Genomic DNA, 19,640 nt, shown 5'->3' with positions numbered 1-19,640 from the left:
GGGTGACGGGCGCAGTGGCAGTGGTCCTCAGATCTTTGCGATTAAAGCATTGAGTGGCACTGCAATTGTTATAGATAGGCGCACGACATGTTCCTCCCATCGCTTGGTATTATTAAAAAAATCCAGAACTACGAGCTGTTTATCTTTGAATAGAATATTCTCCGATGTAGAACCATTTTGTATTTGTTAACTTTGGAACATCTCTTAATCAAAGTACTTCTATGTTAACCGAAGTCAACACTTAAACGTTCAAACACCTCGACACTTGATGCTGCAAAACTATTAATAAACAACAGGAACGCAGTGCTGTGTTTATCGATAGAACGACCAGCTGTAAAACTACGCCGACAAACGCGTTCCAACTTCATGCATTTGTTTGTAAAAAACCTGTTCCACAACTCCTGAGAAATATCTCATTCCTTTTTTAAACATTGACGCTTTTATCACCATCATATTCCATTACTCCTTCTTTTAAATATTGAAATATAGTTTTTTAAGCAAAACCAGTGTTGTAAAGGGGTTTTACAATAATTTGTTTGGGATATGAGATACATTTTAATAGAATTAGCTTACAGGATCGGCGTTAGAACTAATCGTCGGAGTCCCCATCAATGGAAGCGGTTCAATGAACTGTGATTTGTGAACTGATGGCCACTTGGACATAACGTTTTCTATAATTGTCAGGTCCACAAAACATAGAACAGTTTGAATGATTTGATTCAACAATTTAAAATTTTGAATTTGAAAGAATTTAGTGCAAATTTTATCTTTAAACATATTACTTTATTTTAATGTCAGGATCTCGCTAATACCTGATTTTTTAGATAATTTAAATATGTATCGCTCATTAAAATCTGGGTTCATTAAAACGCGGTAATAATTTTATTGTTGTTTCAAGTCTGCACCTGACCTCTTGAGTAAGGGGAAAACGCCTTCATTAGCTTACATTACGCGGTCAATGACATAACAACACTGCAGAGGTCGCTACGAAATCGCGAACTATAACAAACCGAACTAAGTTCTTTAGAACAAAGATACCAGGTGATAAATCGGTTTGTCTCGAGGGAGGTGAGAGAATAACCGAAAGTGTAGTGATAGCCGGAGGGGCACGGGAAGCCTCAGACGAGCGCAGTGTGTTGTCGCCTTTACTAGCCGAAGCTCGCGTGCGCTTTGCTCGCCGTGCTCTCCATACGCAATACCTTTGCGTTCGTATTTTCAAATTAAAAAAATCATATAAAAGACAGTTCCAAATTTCAATTCAACATTTTTAAAAGACAGTCGATTTTATGTAGGTGATATGTTCTGATGCTTTAGCAGAGAAGTTTTTTTTGCAATTGGCCAGTGTTATCGGTAAGTTTTATTTTTATTTGTAATAACTTGTCATCCTGTAATTTGTTTCTTGCTTCGAAGAGTCTTGTTTGATTATGTATTCGCTCTTAGGTTGTTGACTTTGCGAGCTTACGGTGCTTTTTTAAAAAGTAGGCAAAAAATCGTTGGATTCCACAAACACGTATTTACCTTGTGTCTACGATTTTTTAAATTATCTTAGCTAGATTCAATTAGAGTGTAATCTCGGGTTTCTGACTTGATTACGTATTTTTGCTACGTACGTTCCGCTCATAATCCTAGGAAACTTTTATTATAAAACTCGGTTGATTACCGACGTGTGCAGAAAGGAAATCAAAACTTTTATTGCTTCTCTCTAAGGAATCAGTGCAAAATAAATCTAGAAATTTGTTGTTTTATTTGTTAGAGAACATAAATATTTGAAATACAAAAATAAAAGCTTTTATCAAAAGCTTTATAAAAACTTTAGCTTTTTTTTATAAAAGCTTTTATTTTTTTATAAAAGAGAATAAATAGGTTCAAAGAAAATTTTTGATTAGAACAAGCGCAAAGATATTTAGCAACAATTTAAATACGATGCTACCATTCCAGATTACAGTCGGAAACAAGAAAGACGCTGAGAAATTTTTATAAGATCTATCAATTTCATTTATGAAAATTTTTAATAATAACGTTTAACAATAAATTAGTAATTGTCGAAACGCATTCGTAAACTTAGAGTGTATTTAACAAATGAATTTAATTGCTCAAGTCTGCTTCAAGTTCGGCCAGTTTTGTGATAAGACGGTAGGCTTTATTTCGCACAAGTTCAAGTTAAACACCATGTTATTTTCGAGTTTGGTTTACGATTCCTAAACATTTGAAATGAAACTTTTTTCCGCATTTAAAAACGCGTGTATCTGTTTTTCTAAAAAGTTTTCAAACGTCAGCCATACCGTGGTATTTTTTTGTTACATAAAAATATAAGCAATTTTAGATCACAAAAAAAATTAAATTTCCGCTGTGTTTTTTTTCTTTGAATCACGATCAACTTTTAGCTGAATGTTTAAAGTTTTAGATTCACTATGGCCTTTCATGAGTAAGTCTTATGTAATTCGATAGCTGGTGCAGTTCAAAAATTATGTTCAGAACGTAATAATAAAGTGCGACCGTAAATTGGTTATCGCCTACAAAGTAAGAATAAATTTTTGCACAAAAACAATTTTTAAAATGTGTATAGGAAATCAATATTTATTTACCTGTTTGTTATTATGAGTATGATCAGTAGCTGTTATACGATCACATCTATTTATTACACTCTATATAAAATGTTTATGTGTTCACCGCGGTGCTAATAATCTATGAATGCCATCGATACGATAAGAAGAATGTTTAGATAAATTTAATGCATCAAAAACATATGTGTAGTTTTTTCATCAGTTTTTTTATTAAGTCAAAGTTTTTTATCATGTTAAATGTACTTCTGAATCATTGTAATTAACGTAGTAAGTAAATAAACTGAATTTTCGGAGCTTCGCTCAAGCTACATTTGGTTCCCAACTTTAAATGGATATATACAGTCTTCTCATGCCTTTGTTGCGCTTCACTTTGCTGTATTATTTAAAGAAAAACATCCCAAATTATTCGCGTTCTCCTGGTCTATTGGAAGATTGAATCAGTTTTACTTCGACGACCAATGGTTTGCTCTGTGCACTGGATGAGGAGGTCTCGGGTTCGATTCTCGGTACCATTAATTTGCGAAATGAATTTTTCTAAATTGATTCTGGTCTGTGTCCTGGGATACTCCTCAGATCTTTGTGTTTTAAAGCTGTGAGTGGTACTGCAACTGTTATGGACAGGCGTGTCGCTTATCATCAGGCGCACGACTTGTTCGTCCCGTCACTTGGTATCCTAAAAAAATAAAAATAAAAATTTAATATCTATTCAATAGGGTCAGGGACTCAGGTTCAAGAACCGACGGACAATATGTTTGTGTCATTATTATCATTGTTAACATTATTATTATTATTATTCTATTAGAATAAAGATTGTTCAGAAAATTTCCATCTTATCCTAGCGTGAAATGAAGCACCTTGAACTTCTGCATAGTCTAGTTTACGTAGAGGTACGTGTTCTAGAACTTTAGTCGTTTGGAATTAAACGTGCAAATATGGACCCCGTATTATTACCTATATATTATTTGTACTTATACGTAGAAAATGGAAACAACTTTTGTTTTGCGAAGTTTAAAATAGTTGTAATATTAATTTTCAGTATCACGTTGTGTTATTCCCATGATATATATTATATATACCATAGATATAGAAATCGAACACAAAGAAAAATTCCTTCGATCTGGCTGGACTCTAACCAGCAACCTCGCCATACCGGGGCTATCGCTCTCCCAACTGAGCTACGGAACGAGTCAGCAGACTTTACAAAATTCTCCATGTGCTTGTTGCAGGTCATCCTTTTTGATTTTAACGACTTAAAAATAGCCAAATAAGTTTTAAAATAGTTTTAAAACAAATGTTATCCAACCTCAAATGGTTTTGGTAGATTCCGCATGACAATGAAAGTGTTGAATTAGAACTTTGGAAAAAATATATAGTAACATTGAGGATATACACTGATTCCTAAATATTTTCACGATAGAAAAAAAAACAAACAACAAAACAACTTACCTCGAAATTTTACAAGAAAACCGCTATAATCAATAGGTACTTTCCATATACTAATGATTTTTATTACCCACAGATACGAGGGCCACACTGAAAGTTTTGCACAATTTATAAATAAAACTATTCAAAGCGAAATAAATAAATATTGCTTTTCAAAATATTCTCTGTTACATTTTAAACACTTTTTCATACGCTCAAACCATTTTTTTAAAACACAAACCCCACTCATTTGAGAGTACGTTATCAACGAGTTGGTTAAAAGTCGCCACTGCCACCTCTGTGTCCGGAAATGTCAATCCCCTCATCAAATCCTTGATTTTCATGCCACTTCTAGGTCGCCTCTCGCGAATTTTTTCGAGAACCTTCGGCAGACAAACGGTGGTGCACCATTCAACATTCACTGTTGTTTGTTCTTATAAGGCATTTATGTGGTCTGTGTTATAAGGCAACAGAGCAAACATGACCCGTTGTAGAGATAAAACTCGCTATCATCTTTTTGCCTACGCTTCTGGCTTGTTGCAATTTTGTTGGTCGTTGTCACCTTTGAAGACCCTTTCACTGGACTGTTGTTTTTTTCCGGATCGTAACAAAAAACCCATGTTTCTTCCTCTGTAACGATGTCCTAAACAGCGTTTGAACGCCCGCGGTCAAACTTTATCTACATTTGTTAGCACCAAACAACACGAGTGTTCGTGCGGTATTCAGCGACTACGAAGTCTCCTGACTTGCAAATGTTTGTGCAAAATTTTTTCAATTTGGCTCATAGCGATTCCTAATTGTTCACGAGTCTCGTCGTAGGTGATAAGTCGATTTTTTTCAATGAGTCGCTTGACAGTAGCCACGTTTTCATTATTCACTGCAGTAGACGGACGACCTTCAGAAACCTCGTCATGGAGAGAAACACGATCACGATTAAACGCCTCACAGTGCTTAAATGTGGTGCTTCAAGCCCAAAAGCATTTGAAGGCACAGCACTGTTGTGGAGAAAGAGAACTTTTAAAGTCATAAAAAAATCATCACTCTAAAATCTTAACGCATTATGATCATTTTCAGTGTGACACGTACAATTCAACTGGTCAAATTTAAAAAATAATAAGCAATTTCCCGCCAAAAAGTATTGCATTCGTAGGCCAATGCATTCGATAGATATAATTCTATATTTTTTTAAACAATATTTGAATTTCGAATAATAATGAGTCACCAGGAGTGCAAACTTTCAGTGGCCTACGTATACTGTACGATGTACATTTTTCAGGCGGCTTTAATTCTCAAAATAAATTCTGAGATAAAGCCAGTGTCTCTGCCCCTCGACCCAAGCAAAATGAACCGTATTAGTACGGGAAACATTTGAATTTTATTTCTAGTGACGTGAATTATAATATTTAGTGACGGGAAGAACACGTCGTGCTCCTGATGGTAAGCTATACGCTTGTCCATAATCCACAATCCAGTTGCAGTGCCATTCAGAGCTTTAGATCACAAAGATCTGAACGGCACTGCCATTGTGCCCGTCACCCTTAGGTCCCATGTGCCTGTAATTTCACCGGCACCTTTACCGTTCAAATCCGGAACACAGTAATGCTGACATTACTGATTGGAGGCAGAAAAGGGGAAGTTGGCTATACTACCCTGGACGAACTCTTTCACAAGGAGCTCTACTACTAGTAAAGCCAAGCTGAGTTAGTGTACACTCTTAAGTCTCTCTTATAATCGTCTTAGTCAATCGTCTTGTATTTACATATATGCGCCAGACTATCGCATCGCAAACAGTGAAATTATTGTATGTTTATACATAACTTTAATTAAGGTTAGTAGTGCAAATTAATCTAGGTGATACCTAAACTAAGTAAAAATCATTACTTGTTTATGTAGTTGTAAATATGTATTAAATTGCCAATTAGTTTGTTTGACTACATTCACATTGCATCGTTTTCAAACTTTGCTCGTAACACTTGTAATGGCGTATTTAATTGCTGCGTACAGTACTTAATGTAGAATAATGCGATTTTACGACGCGTTCTCTGTTTATTATAAGAACATTTAGTACTTCGTTACGACTAATATAAGATAAACTGGCCACTATAAAAGCTGTAATAAGGCCCGAAGAGCTCCGAAATAGTGTACAATTTTATATCATATTACGGTTTTTTGTAATTCTCTTTTCAAATTTTGCCAATATTTGGTCCGTTTAAAACAAAAAACTGTTACTATAAATATCTTATACCGGGTGGAAATTGTAATGCCCCGTGGAGGGAAAGTTTTACTTAAAGGAAACATGCCTTTATATTTTAAAAGAAATAAAACTGCATTCATAGATTTTCGAAAATTTCTAGCAACACGTGGGAATCGAACCCGCTTTAATCTGAAAAAAATGCACCCTGCACTTTTATTGAATCGATAGGGTTAATTATAAGAATAAATTCTCTTACAAAATTGGTTAATTAAATGAAAAAAAAAAAAACCATGAAATGTTAACGTATTTTAATAAAACGAAAAAAATGGTAATCTAACTAATTAGTTGCTCGAAATGAGCTCCATTTTCTTGGATATACAGATTTAATCTTTTAACGAATTTATTTTGAGTAACTTTTAATAACGTGTTGTGATGAATTGTATTACAAATCGTATTCTGAACCTCAGCCTTCAACTCGTTTACACTCGCATAGGATTTAAGGTAAATTTGATTTTTAACATATCCCCATAAAAAAAAATGTAAAGGGGTGAGATCTGGTGATCTCGCAGGCCATCTGATTGTGCCGTTTGTACCAATCCAGATATTAAAATGGTTACTAATGTAGGCAGTAGTAACTCTGTTGTTATGGGCTGGAGCGCCATCTTGCTGCAGAATTATTCCATTCCTTCTCTTCCTCGGATAAAACATTTAACTCATTTCTTAAGAGATCCAGTATTTCAAGATACTTGACAGTGCTCAAATGACCTTCGTACACGTGGACTAACACAACCATATTTCTCATAATTCCGCACCGAACGTTGAAAGAGAATCTTACTTGATTGTTAGTTTCATGAACACGAATAGGATTCACTCGAGACCAATAATGGTTATTGCGGCGGTTGTACATGCCGTTATTACTGAAGTTGGTTTCGTCAGACCATACAATGTTACTCAAAAAATTCGGGTTACTGCCAACTTCTCTTAGTATTTTTTAAACTATTTACCATTCCTTTCAGAACGAATCGAGTTGGTGCTTGTCGATCCCGATATCTCTCTTCATACCACCGCAGAGCTAAATTCGCATTTTTGTTATTTAAAAAATAAGCTTCCATTAAATCAAATTGTTTTTGATATGCCATTTTTACGATGAGACAAATATGAAATTTATTTATTTATAGGAAAACTATCAGTACTTAGAAAGGATATGTAAAAACAATCAAATGGAAATAACAAAAGACAATCCATTTTCAAATGAAACATTCCATACTTAAATTACCTCATGCCACTGACCAAAGAGTCTGCATTACAAAGATAATATAATAACAAATAACTCCAGATTTCATGGTTTGTAAGAGAGATTTCATCTTCATAATTGACCCTATCGATTGATTTAATAAAAGTACAGGGTGCATTTTTTAAAGATTTTAGCGGGTTCGATTCCCGCGTGTGGCTAGCAATTTTCGAAAATCTTTGAATGCAGTATTATTTCTTTTTAAAAATAAAGGAATGTTTCCTTTAAGTAAAAATATCTATCTCCAGTATTTAACGTACTTTCCTTCCAAGTGGCATTACAAATTTCCACTTTGTACAACCCTTTATATATACATACTAGATGCCGCGCGATGCGCCGGGCCGCTAAAGCGGCCCGCGAGGGCTTTCTTTATATCTGGTGACAAATTGGGAGTTGAACTTTATATTTCAGTAGACAATCCTCTTTGGTTGAATTTGGGTGGGAAGGAGCAGGATTAGATAGATAGATAGATAGATTAAATCTTTATTCGGTTACTGACTGATCCAGTTTAGTTACATGTAGGGGTAGTTGGTATAATCGCGTCAAGTCGTATCTTTAAATATCTTAGAACAATCCACTCGTACCTATATCATTGACAGCTGCGAAGATTCAGAAAAGTCAATTGTTTATGGCGGCCATTCTGAATTTGCCATATTGGAAAATTTTTGATCCCAGTAGAACCTGACCAGGGTCCTTGACATATTTTGTTTGAAAGTCATACACCCATCTCTGACACGTTGACTGCGCCGTTTATCACGGAAACCAGGTCGACTTGGATGTTGCATGTTGCGCTGGGCCGCTAAAGTGGCCCGCGAGGGCTACGTATGAGGCTTGTGACTTTAAATGTAGGAAAGACTTCGTCAGTCGGTCGGTAATTACTTTGGTTTCAATGGTGATGTTTCTCGTTAGGTTTATCCTAACCTTTTATACTTCAAAATAAACTACTCGTATATTAATAGTGGCGAAGATTCAGTAAAGTCAATTTTTATGGCGGTTATCTTGGATTTGCCATTATGGAAAATCGAAATTAGTATGGCGGCCATTTTGTTTTTCGAGTTTTAAATTTTTTTCACTTCCGGTAGAAACTGCCCAGGTTGTGGATGAACATTTGTTTGGAGACTTTGAGCCAAGATGTATACATTGGCCAGGCAGCTGTGGTCTTACCTGATGCGGAGCATATTTTGAAGGTTTCGATACTTTTTCATATTCACTAAGTCCGTCCGACTATAATTACTCTACATCATTTCTACCCACCCGCCTGTATTCTGGGAGAAAAATGACGCCAAAGAGCAGACAATTCACATGTATGGCGGCCATCTTCGCGGGCCGCGAGGGCTTTCTTTATATCTTGTGGCAAATTGGGAGTTGAACTTTATATTTCAGTAGAATCCTCTTTAGTTAAGTTAGAGTGGGAGTGATCTGCGACGATTCAGAAAAGTCAATTATTTATGGCGGCCATCTTAGAAAATGGCGGAATCCAAATTTCGTTCACAGATACATACTATGAGCCTCCATACACGATCGGGTGTCAAATTTCAGTCGGATCGGAGAACATTTATTTCGGGCCGCCATTTTGAGTCCGCCATCTTAAAAATTTTTTTTAATTGCAGTTGGCTTGTTCTATTCTGTACATTTGTTTGAGCGCCTCACGTCTATCTCCAAACCTCGCCGAGATGTAGGCCTCGGAACACAGTGAACGGTAGAAAATGTATGGCGGTCATATTGGAAAATGGTGGAAACGAAAATTTGACCGCATATTCGTATTACTGTCACCCGAATATGGAAAAGTGTTAAATTTCAGCCGGATCGGAGCACCTTTTCGCCGGGCCGCAATCTTGAATCGGCCATTTTGAAAAAATAATTTCGATAGATAATTTAGAAAAACTGCCTCCGTGGCCGAACGGTTACCATGCCGGACTGCCACGCAGAGGTCCCAGGTTCGATTCCCGGGCCGGGAGAAATATTTGTATGGCCTACAATTATTTCTCTCGTGAGTTTGGGTGTAATTTGTGGTTGTCTATATGTGTGTCCATGGCACCCGCGACACAGGGTTTCCCTAGTGCGGGGCTATGTTGAGTGTGTGCGTTATTTATTTATTATTTATTTATAGCCAGTTAGACCCTGTCACCATCTACGATATTAGTTTGAACACGACTTACCTATCTCCAATAGTTTCCGAGATACAGGCCCCCGAAATTTGTATGGCGGCCATTTTGTTCTTCGAATTTCGGATTTTTTCACTGCCAGTAGAAATTGCCCAGGGTGTGGATAAACATTCGTTTGGAGACTTTGAGCCAAGACGCATACTTTGGCCGGGCTGCTGGGGTCCTACCTGATGCGGAGCATATTTTGAAGGTTTCGATACTTTTTCATATTCACCAAGTCCGTCCGACTATAATTCCTCTACATCATTTTTACCCACCCGCCCATATTCTGGGAGAAAAATGACGCCAAAGAGCAGACAATTTACATGTATGGCGGCCATCTTGGAAAATGGCGGAATCAAAATTCTAACCCCAGATTTGTAACCTAAGCCCCCATACACGTCCGCATGCCAAATTTCGGCCGGATTGGACCACCTTTTTTTCGGGCCGCCATTTTGAGTCGGCCATCTTGAAAAAAAATTGTCACCAGCAGTTGACCCCCGCTGCCCTCTATGACATTTGGTCGAACACCCCCCACCTACCTCTTGTAGTTTTCGAGATATAAAGCTCTGCAATTTGTATGGCGGCCATCTTGTTTTTACGAATTTCGAATTTTTTCACTTCCGGTAGAAATTGACCAGGGTGGCGGCCATTTTTAGTAAGAACACCTTTCCGGTAGGTCTTATACTGTAGACGCGCGCGTAGGCGTTTACCTGATGCAGTCCACATTTTGAAGATTTCGGATTTTTCTGGTACTCACGGGAACGATCCGTCTACGAGTCTAGTACATTATTTTTACCCACCGGCACTCCTTCTGGGAGAACAATTATGTCAGTATCTAGTTAGATCAGTCAGTGGTAATCGAGCTATATAGAGTATAAAAATAATAATAGATGGCGCGCGTTGCGCCGGGCCGCTAAAGCGGCCCGCGAGGGCTTTCTGTGGGATACGTGTGACAGGTTGGGAGTTAGACTTCATATTTCAGTAGAGAATCCTCTTTGGTTGAGTTTGGATGGGAGGAAGCAGGGTTGTCGACTGCTCCAGTTTAGTTACATGTAGGGGTAGTTGGTACGATCGCGTCAAGTTGTATCCTTAAATATCTCAGAACAAACCAGTCGTATATCATTGACAACTGCGAAGATTCAGAATAGTCAATTTCGTATGGCGGCCATCTTAAATTCGTCATATCAGAACACTTTCGATTCTGGTAGAACCTGACTAAGATTCTTGACAACTTTTATTTGAGAGCCATGTGCCCATCTACGATACTGGAGCGAACAACCTCTGTCCCACCTGATGCGGAGCACTATTCCAAGATATCCGGATTTTCTCGTACGCACTGAACCCTTCCAGCCACTATTCCTGTAAATCATTTTAAACTATCGCTGTTCCTTCTGGGAGAACTATTACCTAAATGTCTACATCAGTCAGTAGTAATCGAGCTACACACTTATAGTATGTTGCGCGTTGCGCTGGGCCGCTAAAAACGGCCCGCGAGGCCTGTGTCTTAGGCTTGTGACAGTTTGCTGGTTGTAGTGTTTGTTTCAGAAATATATTTTTGTTAACTTTATTTGGTTCTGAGGGAGTCAAGTAGTTGGTATGATCTCGTCAAGTCGTATCCTTACATACTTCAGAAGAAACTACTCATACATCATCAATAATTGCGAAGATTCAGTAAATATTTTTTTTTATGGCGGCCATCTTGGATTCGCCATTTTGGAAAATTTTTAGTTCCAGTAGAACCTGATCAGGTTCTTGATAATTTTTGTTTGAAAGCCATACCATCTCTGACGCTTTGGCCGAGCAGGTGGTGTCCTACCTGATGCAGACCACGTCTTGAAAGTTTTGGATTTTTCTGGTATTTAATATTCTCAGTCAAACACAATCCTTGTACATTTATTTAACACACCTCGATTCGTTCTAGGAGAACAATGACGTTGGACGGTGGAAAATGTATGGCGGCCATGTTGGAAAATGAAGAACTACAAACACAATTTCATATTATGGGGCCTCATACGCAGCCAAGTGCCAAATTTCAGCACCATCGGTAAATTTTTTTCGGGCGCCATCTTGAATCGACCATTTTGAAAAAATGAAGTTGACAGTCAATTAGCTCCTATCGCCTTTTCGGACTTAAGTTTAAACATAATTTACCTATCTCTAATAGTTTCAGAGATAAAGTCCCCCGAAATTTGTATGGCGGCCATTTTGTTTTGCGAATTTGAAATTTTTTTTTTACTTCCGGTAGAAACTGCCCAGGGTGTCGAGCAACATTTGTTTGGAGACCTTAGGGCTAAAACGTATACTTTGCACGTGCAGCTGGGGTCCTCCCTGATGCTGAGCACTTTTCGAAGGTTTTGGTACTTTTTGATACTCACCAAATCCACCTAACCATTATTCGCATACGTCATTCTTATAAACCCGCGTTTCTTCTGGGAGAAATGTGCTGGTCAGAAAAACCGAAAATACACTTGTACGGCGGCCATCTTGGAAAATGGCGGAATTCAAATTTCGTTCGCAGATACATACTATGAACCTCTATTCACGGTCGGATGTTAAATTTCAGTCGGATCGGAGCACTTTTACTTCTGGCGGCCATTTTGAGTCCTCCATCTTGAAAATTTTTTTTACCTGCAGTTGGCTCGTACTATTCTGTACGACATTTGCTTGAGCGCCTCTCATCTATGTCCAACACTCGCCGAGATGTAGGTCTCGGAACATAGTGGACTGTGGAAAATGTATGGCGGCCATATTGGAAAATGGCGGAATCTAAATTTTGACCACATATTATTTTTAGGAACTACCAGACATGGAAGTGTTTAAAATTTCAGCCGGATCGGAGCACCTTTTTGTCGGGCCGCCATCTTGAATCGGCCATCTTGAAAAAAATATTTCAACAGTCAGTTGGACTCTGGCGTGCTCTACAATATTAGTTGGAACACGAGTCACCTATCTCCAATAGTTTCCGAGATAGAGGCTTTCAAAATTTGTATGGCGGCCATTTTGTTTCTCGAATTTTGAACTTTTTTCACTTTTCTTAAAAATTGCCCAGGGTGTGTATGAACATTTGTTTGGGCACTTTGAGCCTAGACGTATACTTTGGCCGGACGGCTAGGGTAGTACCTGATGCGGAGCACATTTCAAAGAGTTTAATAGTTTTTGACGTTCATATGACCGATATAACCGTTACTCTCCTACATCACTTGTACTTATCCACCCTTCTTCTGGGCGAAAAATGACTCCAAAGGGCGAAAGTTTCACATGTATGGCGGCCATCTTGGAAAATGGCGGAATCAAAATTCTAACCCCAGATTTGTAACCTAAGCCCCCGTACGCGTCCGCATGCCAAATTTCGGCCGGATTGGACCACCTTTTTTTCGGGCCGCCATTTTGAGTCGGCCATCTTGAAAAAAATTTGTCACCGGCAGTTGACCCCCGCCGCCCTCTATGACATTTGGTCGAGCACCCCCCACCTACCTCTTGTAGTTTTCGAGATATAAAGTTCTGCAATTTGTATGGCGGCCATCTTGTTTTTACGAATTTCGAATTTTTTTCACTTCCGGTAGAAACTGACCAGGGTGGCGGCCATTTTTAGTAAGAACACCTTTCCGGTAGGTCTTATACGTTAGCCGCGCGCGTAGGCGTCTACCTGATGCAGTCCACTTTTCGAAGATTTCGGATTTTTCTGGTACTCACGGGACCGATCCGTCTACGAGTCTAGTACATTATTTTTATCCACCGGCACTCATTCTGGGAGAACAATTATGTCAGTATCTAGATCAGTGGTAATCGAGCTATATATAGTATAATATATATAGATAATAAACGTGTGAAGTCCCAAACCCGCATTGAGCCAGCGTGGCGGACTATACCCTCCTCCTCTCATCTGGGACGAAACCCGTGCCCAGCATTGGGACTTTTAAATGTGGTTGATGATGATGAACATTTTTTATACGTATGAGAGTAAATATTAGAAATATGTATTTTTTAATATAATAATGATAACGCATTCACTCTTAGCCCCACACTAGAGAGACCCTGTACGCGGGTGCCATGGTCACACACACAGACAACCATAAATTACACCCAAACTTACGAGAGAATAAATGTAGGCCATACATATATTTCTTCCGGCCAGGGAATCGAACCCGGATCTCTTGGTGGCAGTCCAGTTTGGTAGCCGTTCGGCCACAGAGGCAGTTACTTAGCTTACGTGTAGCTGATGATAAGTGACACACCTGTCCATAGCAGTCGCAGTGTCAATCAGAGCCTAAAATCGCAAAGATCTGAAGGGTATTGCCACCACGCCCGTCACCCTGAGACATAAGTTCACAATATATGTATGCTTTTAAACTTTCGAGTTGCATTGTAACTAATAAATAATAAAGATGTGAAAAATACCTATTCGTGTGTGAACGCGTTTATTCCCATTTCCAAATAACTTGACAAGTCCCATGTACTTGTAATTTCACCAGCGCCTTTATCCTTTAAAACCGGAACACATTACTACTTGGCAGTACTTCCCTGGATGAACTAATTCACAAGGAGCTCTACTGCTACAAATATGTAAGGTATATCAACATAGTAATTTAAAAAGAAACATGTATCTTTCTAGTGTCTATTGAAGAGACGTATTAGGATTTGCCCCACATCTTTGAATTACACTCGATATATTTTGTGCACACACTTTCTATAATAATAAAGGTGTTACAATCGTGATGTTGGATATTTTACGACTAATCTTTAGATGAAGAGAATTCATTTGCCGTGTAAGTAGAGGCCGTGTGGTAGAAATTATAGTCTAAAATCGTAAATTTTTATAGTTTTCGAAAGTATTGTTTTAGTGTTTATTGCTCACGTCCATAAATATAGTAATATTTAGTTGTTTTCATAGTAAGCATTCAAGCCTCAGACGAAGATATTGTCTAAATACGACGTTTCTAATTTTATTCAATAATACACGAAGCGATCTTCCTTCGCCAACGAGTTCTTTGCCTACAGATCTAGTAAATACAACGTGGCATACAAGGAGAGAATATGCACCTTGTGAGCTAGCATGTTACATACTTGATATGATATTTTACTATCAAGTGAGATTGTGGTCAAATGTTATCTAAGGTCTAAATTTAAATGTATCAAGTCCCTGTAACTTTTAATAAAAGAATTAAATAGAAAATTTCTTTCGGTTCCCGCTTTACCACGACTATACGAAACATTAATTAAATAAAGTATCTACTTAGCTGCATTTAATTCACATACATCCTTAATTAAACTTAGTATACTTTACACTTACACTTACGGATGTTTCAACGTGGTGTCTCATTTTATGCCTAAAAGTAAAAAAAAATATACTTAACAACTTAATGGCAAGTGCATTAATATTACTTTGTTGAGGACAAACTCCGGTGAGAAAAACATTTCAGATTTGAGGAAATACAATTGTAGTGTATTTTCGCTGTCAAATTTTTGCATTTGTATACTTATTTTGACGTTATTAAAATTATTTTTTTTTTTTGGTGTCTAGTTACATTTTATAATTAACCTCAATAAAAATTACCCATATAAATTATCACTGCGTTTCAATTAATAACTGGCTACTAACTAAATAATCTGATGTTATAAACAAAAAGATATACCTGTACTTTTTGAGATTTTTTTGTGTGAAATAACTGTCTCCACTATTTTTATTATGATTATTATGCAAAGATCGAACACGTAATACAATTTTCTTCGACCCGGTGTGACTTGAATCTACGACCATGCTGCACCGTAGCATTACTCTTACCAACGAAGCCACAGGTCAAGTCACTGGGCAGAAAAAAAAATTCCATGGGTTCGATTTTTGTATTAATAATCATATCATATCATAACAAAGTTATACCTGATTTAGTCTGTTGAACTGCATGTGAGTGAATGTATAATATACCTTCAATATTTGTATGCTTAATGTTTGGCCGGACACGGTGAAACTATACTTATTTTGTACATGTCAGCTTTCGTATAACCTGTGTTTTCACAAATAAATGAATTATGAATTAATTAATGTCACATGGCAAGATATTTTAAGCAACAATTAATATTTTGTATCCATGTTTGTTGCTTTGTACTATTGAATACATGTATTTTCTTTTAATCTCTATTTTTTAAAGAACGTTTGAACACCGTCTATGGCAGTTTCATCGTAGTCTAAACTATAGATTACATGTCGCTGCTGGGGAGCCGAATCAATAAATACCAAGGCTTTTTGCCCATTTCGTATGGCAGTTTTCCAGTACACAATTCAATGCACATGCGGATGTTCAGTTAATTTGCAGGTTTCTCATCAAAGACACATTACTGTAATAAGTGATATGCATCTTCCAGTACTCTGCATAAATATACTTTTAAACCTTCGCGTTACATTGTACTAATATTTGGAAACGGGAATAAAGAAATGTAAAAAATCGCCAATATAATAAATCCGCGATTCGAGATAAACAAATAACTGGCTTGAGTTTCATTGTACGCTGGTTCTTTCCACCGAACGTCACTTTTAATCAAGAGTTGTACGAGAAGCGATTGAAATCAACATCCAAATAATTTCAATCGGGAGGACGCTTTAAAAATATCAACAGTATGGTGTCGGGTGTTTGCAAAAACTCAATATTGTTTTTGCAAACGACTGCTTATCAGAATACGGATTCGGTACAGAATAGTAGCAACAGAGCTTGTGAAACAAGAGTTCGTTCAGGGAAGTACTGCCGTCTTACCTATGTCTGCCGCCAAGCAGCAATGTGAGCATTACCGTGTTCCAGTTTGGAAGGGTAAAATTTGCTGATGAAATTACAGCCACACGAGACTTGTAAACACCGCATCACCAGTCAGCCCGTGACCACGGCTAGTGCAACCTGGCCGAAACGGCGGGGAAATAGGAAGGTGTGAAAATACCTATTCGTGTTTGAAGACGTTTGTTTCCGTTTTCAAATGTTAGTTCTCCACATAATTCTCAATTTTTTTTTTTGGGATTTGTCAACTCAAATTCATTTATTCCAAAATTTACAAAATGCATTTATGAACAATAATAAAATGTATAACCTAAAGATCAGCACAAGGCTTCGTCAATAGGTAATCTAATACAAAAAAAGTGAGATTCACGTTAAATATACTTAATTTAAAAAGAAATCCCGCCCTGTATCGTGCCCGGGGCAAAAGTTCCCATTATACTGGCAGCATTGCCTCGCTGGACAGCAATGGACACCTGCTGAACCAACCACGACCCAGAGCGGTGATCGCAGCCCCTGTCTCTGAGTCGGCGACCCAACTCTTTAAATAGGTCCCGAGCTTCCGAACCCCAAGGCCCCGCCGTCTCGACCGCGGCCGGTACAATTTAGAGAATTGTTTTTTTTTTTCATTAAGAAGGCAAAACTGTTTAATGGAACGTGTCCGGTAAATCCATGAAGTTATAATTCTAATTAAAACTTTTCCAAGAGCATCAAACTATTACTCATTGCATGTGGTTGGGTCTTCTGTGTTCTGTTCATTTAGTAGTCTATAGTCCGCCACACTGGTCCAATGAGAGTTAGGGGCTTCACACGTTTTCCGAGAGTTGTGAACCTTTTTTGACGTTTTTTAGTAGCAGTAGAGCTCCTTGTGAAAGGTTTCGTCCAGGGTAGTACTGCCGCGTTACCTATTTCTGCCGCCAAGCAGTAATGTCAGCATTACTATGTTCCAGTTTTGACGGTTAAGGGTGCTGGTGAAATTATAGGCACATGGGACTTGTCAACTTATGTCTAAGGGTGACTGGAGAAGTGGGAGTGCTCCTCAGATCTTTGCGATTTAAAGCTCTGAGTGGCACTGTAGCTTACCATCAGGCGCACGACTTGTTCGTCCCGATATTTGACTTTGTAAAAAAAATCTCTCTAAACTCCAAATGAACTTGGACGACGTAAACAACGTTTTCTTGAACTGTCCCATTTATGTTCACTCTTTGTTGTAATATTCCTTTTGAAAAATTCATATTTATACGAAACCTACTTATTTTTTCTATAAAAAAGTAAGCATGCGTGTTTGACCTATATCTTACCTCATGGAAAGTGATGATGAGGTCGACGATGGAGCTATGATACTAGAAGGATGTTCCAATAGTTATCTGGATACAAGTTCTATATATTCATTATTCAAAATGACGATAGTTTGTAAATTATTGTATATTTGTATCTTTTATCATATTTAATTTGTCTCAGTGACCGGTTACCATCCTGATCTGCCACGCAGAGGTCCCGGGTTCGATTCCCGGGCTTTTTAGAAATATTTGTATGGCATGCATTTATTTCTTTCGTGAGAGGTTGTCCTATATCTAAGTCCATGTGTGTGTGTGTTATTATTATTATACAGCGTTATTATTATTAATCCATGGTCTTTTAAAAAATATTTTCTTTTCTTCTAGAGCGTTTTCAGTTTCGGCTACAAAAAAGAAATTCTATGGCTCAAACGCTATCCGCGAAATGTCCAAAAAATGACACTAAAAATTTTACACACACATGTTTCTTTATACGTGTAAGGTGAATATCTTAGCCCGGTCGCTGCTTTTATGCTTCACACATGATATCAAAGCACTGAGTGCACAAAAAGTATCTTTTATAGGTCAGGCAGTGAAAAGGGACCTTAAATATTTTATTATTCATCATTCTTCTTTTATTTTTTGTCATATACTGAATATGAGAATGAAAACATTGAGACTCGGTATTTTCTTTTAATTTCGATATAATTATGGCAATAAAATCACGAGAATCTATTGGATTGGGATTCGAATGAAAGACCAATTTACCTGTCACTTTGCTATTTGATTGCATTATGTTAATACCGTAATAAATACTAATAATACATAACTACTAACATTATCATTTTAAATTCAGCCATTAAGTTGGTAATACCATTAGCCCTTAAAAGGCATCGAGTATATTATACTTGATGTTAAAAGGAAATGTTGTCTTGTTATATTTGTATTATTATTATCTATTGAAATTAATACGACCAAATTGAGAAAGAAAGACTAAGTCGAGTAGAAATAACTTTAGCCGATGAGCGTGTATGAAAGTTTTCATGCGTGTTGATGAGACTAAAGATGTCTATCAGAGTCGTAACAAGAAGCTGTGGTTTCTGCTACACCGATGGCAAAAGGGTGTGACTGCACAATTCATAATGAATTCCGTTCATTCCGTTTATTAACTTCAAACTTCTGGACGAGAGCGTGATAGCTTTTTTGCGCCTTGCGCTACGTACTTGCTTACTTACTAGTATTGCTGTGACACTAATTAAAGTAGACGTTGTACAACTCTAAAACTTCTATGCTATCGTGGTAAAAATCACCATGCTATATTGGTTCGACTATAAGTACCTACTACGCTATCAAAACAAAATTCTCTGCCTGTGTTCCATGTTCGAGGAAACCCATCTTACACGAGTACTTCATTTTAATAGAGTTTTGCACTGCACTTGAACACTTTCTTTATTATGAATTTAATAGCAGTGGAGCTCCTCGTCAGAGAGAACTTGCCAGGGAAGTACTACCACCTTACATATTTCTGCCGCCAAGCAGTAATGTAAGCATTACTCTGTTCCGGTTTTGAAGGGTAAGGGTGCTGGTGAAATTGCCCCTCAGATCTTTGCGATTTAAAGTTCTGAGTGGCAGTGAAACTGTTATAGATAGGCGTGTAGCTTACCATCAGGCGCATGACTTGTTCGTCCTGTCATTTGATATTATAAAAAAAAGTGCGGAAATTGTATAATAAGTTTCAGTTCAAAGTTTGTTGTTTCACTATGATTATGAGTGTCAACTAGAGTCCTATTTATTTTCGACTTTGTAGAGACGACCGTCTAAAACAGCGACTTTATTTCTATTTCTCGTATTAGAGCTGTTAAACACGGCGAGTTTTAGCAGCGATGCAAATCAAAGTTGCCGTGTGTAACCACTGTTAATGCTGTGTCTATCACTATTTTTTCTTGACCTAAATTATTTTTACATAAATGTAGTGTAAGAATTTTTA

At 37.6% G+C, this 19,640-nt stretch overlaps 1 protein-coding gene across 1 annotated transcript in view; it reads left to right on the top strand.

Moving 5' to 3' along the window:
• Positions 1 to 1,141: 1,141 nt before the first annotated feature.
• Positions 1,142 to 19,640, top strand: part of LOC113229373 (mucin-5AC) — a 127,109-nt gene continuing 108,610 nt past the window's right edge. Inside the window, exon 1 of the mRNA XM_026462929.1 lies at positions 1,142 to 1,350. The gene's annotated coding sequence lies outside the window, so the exon portion shown is untranslated. The remainder of the gene's footprint in view (positions 1,351 to 19,640) is intronic.

This window comes from Hyposmocoma kahamanoa, unplaced genomic scaffold, assembly GCF_003589595.1.
Source record: "Hyposmocoma kahamanoa isolate Upper Pololo Valley unplaced genomic scaffold, ASM358959v1 62, whole genome shotgun sequence".
NCBI lineage: Eukaryota > Metazoa > Arthropoda > Insecta > Lepidoptera > Cosmopterigidae > Hyposmocoma > Hyposmocoma kahamanoa.
This window is presented reverse-complemented; position numbering and strand designations above follow the sequence as displayed.